A 9,654-nucleotide genomic window follows, 5' to 3' on the forward strand; every position below is an offset into this window, starting at 1 on the left:
CATGATCTCAGAAAAAGCAAAAACTTATCAAATCAAAAGAGATAAGAGGAAAAATTTTGTTAAGAGATAGATAATGAAGTAATATCAATACTAAAAATATTTGCACCTAATGGTAGAGTATGCCAGTTCTTAAAAGAAAATGTTAAATAAGTGACAAGAAGAAACAGAGTAAAACTGTAGTGGAGGGGAAACACAACTTCTCCCTCTCAGAAGTAAATAAATTTAACCAAAAATAAATAAGAAATTAAGAAGATGAACTGAATCTCAGAAAAACTAGGTATGAAAGACTTCTAGAATTAACTGAGAAAGAATAAAGGAGTATACTTTTTTCCTTAGTGATACCTGGCATCTTAACAAATGCACACATTTCAGATAACAATGCAATACAAATTACATTCAATAAAGGGCCATGGATTCATGAATTGAAATTTCTTAGGAAACTAATAAACCTAAAGAAAGAGTGAGAACAAATCATAGAAGCAATGAATGATTTCAGTAAAGAAACTGAAAACAAAATTTATGGGATGAAGTTAAAAGAGAATTTAGGGGACAATTTATATCTCTAAACATTTATGTCAATAATATAGAAAAGGAGTAGATTAATGGATTGGGTATGCAATTAAAAAAATAAGAAAAAGAACAAATGAAAAATCCCCAATTAAATACCAAACTGGAAATTTTGAAAATCAATGGAGAGATTAATCAAATTTAAAGTTGAAAAAAAACCCATTGAACAATAAATAAAACTAGGAGTTGTGTTATGGAAAAAAAACAATAAAATATGAAAACCACTAATTTGATTTAAAAAAGAAGAATGAAAACCAAATTACTAGAATTAAAAAATGAAAAGAGAGAATCCACCATTAACAAATACAAAATTAAAACAATTATTAAAAGTTATTTTGCCCAATTATATGCCAATCAATCTAACACAACCTAAACTAAATGAATATTTACAAAAATATGAACTAATTTAGTAAGAGTTAAATAAAATGCTTAACCAAACTTATTTTAGAAAAAGAAACTGAGAAACCTATCAATGAGATCCCTAATAAAATAACCCCAGGATGGGATAAATCTACAAATGAATTCACAAATATTGAAAAAAATTCACACAATACATTCTAATTCAATATAAGTTTTTGGAAAGTAGGAAAATTTCTTGTACAACACAAATATGTTGTTGATATCTAAATCAGGAAGAGTAAAAACAGAAAAAGAAACTATAGACCAAGTTCCTTAATGAATAGCAATGCAAAAATTTTAAACAAATATTGGCAAGAAGATTACAACAATATATAACCAAGGTCATACACTATGATCAGGAGAAATTTGTGTCAGGAATGCCAGGCTGTTAAATATTACAGAAATTAGGAGGCTAAGCCAAGATGGCAGCATGAAGAAAGCAAAACTAAACATCCTCTTTCAGGGGAAAAGATGGACTTTCAATGAAACAGGGAACTTTCAGACTTTCCTATTGAAACAACCAGAGCTGAACAGAAAGTTTGATCTCCAAGTACAGGACTCTAGTGAACCATAGAGGGGGTGGATGAGAAGGACTAATTATGAGGAACTTAATGATATTGAACTGTTTGTATTCCTGCATGGGAAGAAGATACTGATAATTCATATGAACTTCCTAATTTATAAGAGCTGTTAGAAGGAAAATATATAGACAGGACACAGGAAGGAGTGGAATGTAATGGTATAATATAGTAAAAAGATAGAGTCAATGGGTGATAAAGGAAAGTACTGGGAGGAAGGGAAAGGAGGTAAAGAAGAAGAAGCTAAGAAATTTCACATAAGAGTCAAGAAAAAGCTTTTTCAGTGGAGTGGAAAGGGGGAAGGCAAGGGGGAATGAGTGAGCCTTCATCCTCATCAGAAATGCCTCAGAGAGGAAATAACATACACAATAGGGTGAGGAAATCTACCTTACCCTAGAGGGAAAAAAATGAGAAAAAAGGGATGGGATAAGAGGGAATGGGGGGGGGAGGGAAGGGGGGAATAGGTAATAGAAGAGGGAAGATCGAGGGAGAGGGTACTCAGATACAACATACTTTTGGACAGGGCCAGGATGAAAGGAGAGAGAAAACAGAATAAATGGGAGTGAGGAGGAATAGAGTGGAAGTACAACTAGTAATAGCAACTATGTGAAACAACTTCTCTGGTGGACTGATGATAAAGAAAGCAACTCACCCCAGAGACAGAGCCATTGGAATCTGAACACTGACTGAAGTACATTTTTTCTTTTCTTTCTTTCACTATGCTTGAGGTTTCTCATTTTCTTGGGGGGGGTGTTATGTTTACTCTTATAACAAAATTAGTGTAATAATAGTAATAATAAATTAAGGTTCACTTGCAAAAATAAAAACAGGAGGGATGGGAATTCAGGGAAGCCTGGAAGGATTTGCATGAACTTATGTTGAGTGAGATGAGCAGAACCAGAAAAACATTGTACACCCTAACAGCAACATAGGAGTGATGACCAACCTTGATGAACTTGCTCATTCCATCAATGCAACAATCAGGGACAATTTTGGGGTATCTACGATGGAGAATACCATCTGGATCCAGAGAAAGAATCATGGAATTTGATAAAAAAAAAAAAGATCAGAGATGATAGTCTTTAATTTGGGGGGGGAGTCCCATTATCTCACTATGTATTTCTGCTATCTCTTATACTTTTTCTTCCTTATGGATATGATTACTCTCTCATCACATTCAATTTAGATCAATGTATACCATGGAAACATTGTGAAGACTAACAAACTTCCTTCTGTGTGTGTGGGGGGGGGAAGGGAGAAGATTAAGGGAAAAATTGTGAAACTCAAAATAAATTTAATTTAATTTAATTTAAAAAATATTACAGAAACTATCAGCATAACTGGTCATATAAGAAAATACAAGGGGTGGCTAGGTGGCACAGTGGGTAGAGCACCAGCCCTGGAATCAGGGGTACCTGAGTTCAAATCCAACCTTAGACACTTAATAATTACCTAGCTGTGTGGCCTTGGGCAAGCCACTTAACCCCATTACCTTGCAAAAAAAGCAAAAACAAAACCCATATGATATCAATAGATGCAGAAAAAGTTTTTTACAGGAAAAATACCCATTCCTGTTAACAAAAAAAACCAGAAACAATGGGAAGCATAAGAATAAATGGAGTTTTCCTTAAAATGATAATTAGCATCTCTCTAAAACCATCTTCAAGCATTATCTCTAATGGGCATAAACTCAAGATTTCCCATTAATATCAAGGTGAAACAAGAATGTCCATTATCCACCACTATTTTTCAGGACTGTTTTAGAAATGATTAATAGCTATAACAATGAGAAGAAAAGGAAACTGAAGGAATGAGAAAATAGGCAACAAGGAAATCAAACTCTCTTTTGTAGATAAGATGGTATACTTAAACAATCCTACATAATCAACTAAAACCCACTTAAAATAATTAACAAGTTTACCAAAGTTGCAGGATACAAAATAAACTCACATAAATCATCAGCATTTCTATATTACCACCAAAGTACAACAGAAAATAGAAAGAGAAATTCCATTTAAAATCATTATACAATGTAAAATACTTGGGAGTCTACCTGCCAAGGAAACCCCAAGAATTATATGAACACTTTACATAACACTTTTCAAAGTGTTCAACAAGTTCAAAGAAGTGAAAAAATAATAACTTTAATAATAATCAAACTGAAAAGCCTGAAAAGACTTGCATGAACTGATGCTGAGTGAAATGGGCAGAACCAGAAACACATTGTACACCCTAACAGAAACATGGAGGGGATGATCAACCTTAATGGACTTTCTCATTCCATCAGTGCAACAACCAGGGACAATTTGGGGCTCTCTGTAATGAAGAATACCATCTGTATCCAGAGAAAGAATTGTGGAGTTTGAACAAAGACCAAAAACTATTACCTTTAATTTGAAAAAAAAGTCATCTTATTACATAATTTTTCTATCTCTTATACTTATTTTTCTTCCTTAAGGATATGATTCTCTCTCATCACATTCAACTTAGATCAATGTATACCATGGAAACAATGTAAAGACTAACAGACTGCCTTCTGTGGGAGGTGGGGAGAGGGAAGAAAGATTAGGGGAAAATTTGTAAACTAAAAATAAAATCTTTTATTTTAAAAAGAATGTAAAAGGATCAATTTTTTTAAAAAAAGTTAAGTGGCCTAACTGTGCCAGATTCCAAAATGTATTACAAAGTGATAATCACCAAAACAATCTGGTACTAGTTAATAAAATTTAAAAGTTGTTGCACAAAACAAAACATGCCACCAAGATAGAAGGAAAGCAGGAAACGGAAAAAATCTTTACAAGTTTCTCAGATAAATGTTTCATTTCTCAAATATATAGAAAACCAAGACAAATTTATAAGAATCTAAGTCATGTCTTAATAATAAATAATTAGAAATAGACTGGCAGTTTTCAGAAGAAATTTAAGTGATAAGAAGGAATCAGACATTTCTTATTAGTAATAGATAAGAATGTCCAAGAAGACTTAAGAATGGCTTAAAAGAAGTTACTATATAAAGGAAATACTATTACCACTGTCAATCAATTATTTCAGGTTAAAATGAAATAACAAAAGGTTAGAATATACAAGAAGTTTATTCTCTAAGATTTACCTAGAAACCTATAGGTGACAAACATAAGAGTTGTCCAAACCCAGAGCATAAAGAAATAAGAGTATTTATGGAAAAAAAACAAAAAAAAAGTCAAACCAGCCAGTTTACACATTAATGCAAAAAATGTCATTGATTGCTTTATGATCTTCTTACCCATCCATGAGGTCTGATCTAGGTCAGCAGAGAGAAAGATCCAATTAGCACAGGACTACTGTCTCTTTTTCTTTTTTTTTAATTGTATTTATTTAATGCAATGGGGTTAAATAACTTGCCCAATGTCACACTCACATTTAAACTCAGGTTCTCCTGACTCCAGGGCTGCTGGTCAATTTACTGCACCATCTAGCTCCCCTACTATCTCCTTTTCTGATTCGATAATTTATGTTTATGCTCCCTTTCCAAAATGTCTTGAGTATAAGAATTATTTTGAGTCTCTTACAGAGATAACCAGACCTTATCTGCTTCTTCAGGAAGGTCTTTCTCTAATTGTTGACACAACTAGAAAAGTCAACTTGAAGATACAATTGGAAGGGACAAGGCTAATTTACACAGTCAGAGTTTGCCTTCAGATTTATAGTTGGAGAGACTCAGACCTTAAGAAGGGCAGAAGCGAACATTCGGGCTTATAAACCTTTAATTGCAGAGTGAGAAACCAATTTCCGATCAGAAATAGAAGATTTTATAAACTTAGCTTTTACACCACTTAACCAAAGATCCTTGGAACATTAAGAATCTGCTTCTGAGCTCCCAGCTCTGACATGCCCCCAAATCCTTCTGGGCAAACAAAAAATTATAGAAATAATCAATAATTTTATCTGAATCAATGACAATGATGAGATATCATACCAAAACTTGTGGGATGCAGTCAAAGCATTTATTAGTGGAAATTTTATATCTATATATGCTTACATTAATAAAATAGAGAAAGAGGAGATTAATGAATTGTGTATGCAACTAAAAAAGCTAGAACAAAAAACAAATTCAAGATCTCTCATTAAATACCAAAATAGAAATTCTGAAAATCAAAGTAGAAATGAATAAAGTTGAAAGCAAGAAAATTATTGAACTAATAAATAAAACTAAGAGTTGCTCTTATTAAAAAGTCATAAAATAGATAAACCTTTGGTTAGTATGATTTAAAAGAAAAGAAAGGAAGCCAAATTACCAGTATAAAAAAATGAATACAAAAGCCAAATTACAAGTATAAAAAAAAGATATTGAATGTCCCCAGGGGAAAGAGAGGGACAACATGAGTTCATCTTCCTCCATTGTGTCTATGATATGTGTGTATGGGTTGTTTGGTCAGGGGGTTTTACCACCAATGAGTAGGAAATTAAAGTAAAAGTTCAGACCTATTCTGTCCAACTGTATAACAACAAATCTGACAATACAAGTGAAATAATGAATATTTATAAAAAATATAAATGGCTAAGATTAACAGAAGGGGAAATATGATATATAAATAACTCCATTTCAGAAAAAGAAATTGAAAAAAAATCATCAGTGTATCAATGAACTCCCTAAGGACAAATGTCCATATGGACTAGGGCCAGATGGATTGATGCCCCCTCTACGTCCCTTCAAAGAGCAGCCACATGGAGGCTGGGTCTGGGACTCTGTCAACAAGCATGGGACAAACTTGGAGACCCAGACCAGCCCTTGAGGAGTTCTTGGTCCTGAAGAAAGGGACCCGGGGGCCACCTAGCCCCCAGATTCAGTGTCTAGTCTAGATCTCTCCAGAGGGGAAGGTCGAAGGCCAGACTACACCCTAAGGTCCATCAACATCTAGGGTCCTAGGGGGGAGGGGGAGGCAGCAGACTGGGAAAGTCTGATTTTTTTCACTCCACTCTGACCAGTCACGTGAACATCATCTGGGGGTTCCCCGCCTGTGCCCTCGGGCCACAGGGCAGGGGTGTGTGTGATAAAAATACACAACAAAATCTTTAGGGGCTGGTCTGAGCAAAAGAAAGTTGTTTGCTTTTCTCTAAAGAAGGGCACACTCCAAGTCTCACAAAGGTAGTGAAGATCAAAGAGCTGCCCCAAATTGACAGGCAAGCAAGATTATATGGCCTAACGGTATCCCCTCCTCCTCCCTGTCCTCCCTCTCCCTCTCTCCCTCTCCCTCTCCCTCTCCTTCTCCCTCTCCCTCTCCCCCTCCCCCTCCCTCTCCCTCTCCCTCTCCCTCTCTCTCTGTCAACACATTGGTTAGTCTTCAGAGTTACATTCTACTTGTGAAAATCTACCCCAGCAACAAAGAAAAGAATGAAAGGTTTTCATAAAATATGACCTCACCATCCAGATAGTGAGAATAACCTTCAGGATTATAACTATCTTATTGAAGTAATGTAACTTGTCTTGGAACGCAAGGTCTAGGTACAGTCTACTATCCTCCCACTTCCTTTTCAAGAAAACAGGTGGCATTACAAGTCTCATTTGGAATGCAAGGTCTTTCTTCTAAGAATAATCTTAAGAATAATGGTTTGGTTTTCTTAATACTTCCTAACCCTGAGAGGACTTCACTAGGAATATTAACCCAAAGAAGGTTTTTTGGGGTAATATTCCACTCAATCCCTTTGCTTCCTTCCTTCCTTTCTTTCTTTCTCTTTCTTTTTCTTTCTTTCATAAATAGGTATATATTTTATATATATACACACACATATGTATATGTATATACATATATATCTATATAATATATTTGCATCTGAAGTTCTTTCACACTATCCTTGACACCCCCTCAGGTTCTATTCTCTCTCTTCCTGTCCACCTGGGACTCATCTTATTCTTGGAACCCCTGACCAAACAACCCATACACACATATCATAGACAGAATGGAAGAAGATGAACTCATCTAGTCTCTCTCTTTTCCCCTGGGGACATTCAATATCTTTCTGTATCTGCAGAATGCATTCCAATCTCCAGGTCAGATGACTTGTTGAGATCTCTTCTGGTACAGGAACTTCTTAACACAACATCTTATCAGATAGACTCATAGTTTCATCATTAGACCATAAATTCTAGAGTATTACAACTCACATTTTGACTTATTCACTGTCACATTGATATGCATAGTTCACTTTAACAAAAATAAAAATAATTGTTCATATCACAAATGAATGTGTTAAAAATTATCAACTTAACTTGAACTTATAACATTTATATTAGATGATCATCTTAGTACAAAGAGTGTTCAGCAAGTGACATGCAAACAATCTTAATCTCTTGCTCTTCATTAAAATAATAACTCAAACATCCTTAACTAAAATAAATTCTTCTTTCTTCCCAAAATGTTCTAACTAAACTCGAGGTAATTGTTCTCCTGATATACTCAACTGACTTTCATTCCCTTCCTAAAGTAGAACTTGATACTGCTACTGCACCCAAGTGTATCTTGAGATTACATAAACCTTTTTATTCTTCTTACATATATATATATATATATGCATATATATATATATGTATGTATGTATGTATATCCTTTTTCCTAAGATAAAATAAAACAAAACCAAGGAATCTTAATTCTTCTCAAAACTTATCTAACAGCAGAGGTTTAAACCCCATGCTGGCCTATCTAGCTATTAAACTCCAATTGACCTAAAATTTCTATATCAGATTGACCTTTAGCAATTTACTATAAAAATCTGGGACATCAAAGGAAAATTCCTTTATAGATATAATTCTGAATGTCAGTTTCAAGGCAGAGGTCATGTGGATAGTCAAATGCCTTAAGTCCAATTTTAGATTTATCTGACGAGACATTATTCAAAAGTCATATTTGGGGAAGTCAAGTCAAAAGGGTCCAACCTCAGGTTGCACTGTAAAGCCACTTCTTGGGGAGGCTAGGTGGCACAGTGGATGGAGCACTGGCCCTGGAGTCAGGAGTACCTGAGTTCAAATCCGGCCTCAGACACTTAATAATGACCTAGCTGTGTGACCTTGTGCAAGCCACTTAACCCCACTGCCTTGCAAAAACTAAAAAAAGTCACCTCTTCAGTTTTTTATCCCAATACACCTGTCACCTTTGTAGTATCCAAACCTCCTTTGGGTTTACAGACTTCAAGAGAGTATTGACTCAATACCACTTCCTTTGCTGATCATACCTGATATCAGACACAAAACAAAAGTCAATTAAATGTTCCATGATCTAAAATAGTAACTCTATCTAATTAGATCTCCAAGTCTAAATGCTAATTCTAATTTGGATGGGGGGGGGATCACAATCACTCAGCCTCCTTTCCTTCACATATATTACATACATTCTCTGAGTGTCCCTGTCATCAGAATACATTAACTAGGATTACTTTCTAAACTTATTCAAAAAGCTGTCAAGTTCCCCTAGCATCTGGAGTATTCCTTGACATACCAAAAATAAAACCCTTCTTTACAAATATGTTTCATAATTCAACTAGAAGGTCTATCCTCCTGATGGCACTAACTTCTAATCTGCAGACCCACATCTCTTTGTCTGAAATTATATCTGTTTTATTTCTGGACAAAGATGGTATGTCAGAGGCTTCTTGGATCCTCTTTTGGCTAGGAGATTATTCTCAGAATTCTCACAAAACAATTAGCCAGAGATCGTCACAGAAACCCCCACACACACACACAAATTATTATCATTATTGTCTTTCCCATATTGCTCAGGTGCTTTTACTTCAAAGCAAACAAACGCAACATATATATATATATATATATATATATATATATATATATATATTCCAATTTACATATTAAATTGACAAGTTCTGATGCAAACAGTTCTCTATAATAAACCTGTTTAATTATTAGCCATGTTTGAAATAAATATAATTACTTTTCAGAATTTTTTCAATCCATTTGAATACCTTAGAATCCATTAGTATCCATTAGAGTACCTTAGAATCCATTAGAAATCCATTTGAATACCTTAGAATCCATTAGTATCCATTAGAGTACCTTAGAATCCATTAGAAATCCATTTGAATACCTTAGAATCCATTAGTATCCATTAGAGTACCTTAGAAT

The sequence above is a fragment of the Macrotis lagotis genome, chromosome 1, assembly GCF_037893015.1.
Source record: "Macrotis lagotis isolate mMagLag1 chromosome 1, bilby.v1.9.chrom.fasta, whole genome shotgun sequence".
Lineage (NCBI taxonomy): Eukaryota > Metazoa > Chordata > Mammalia > Peramelemorphia > Peramelidae > Macrotis > Macrotis lagotis.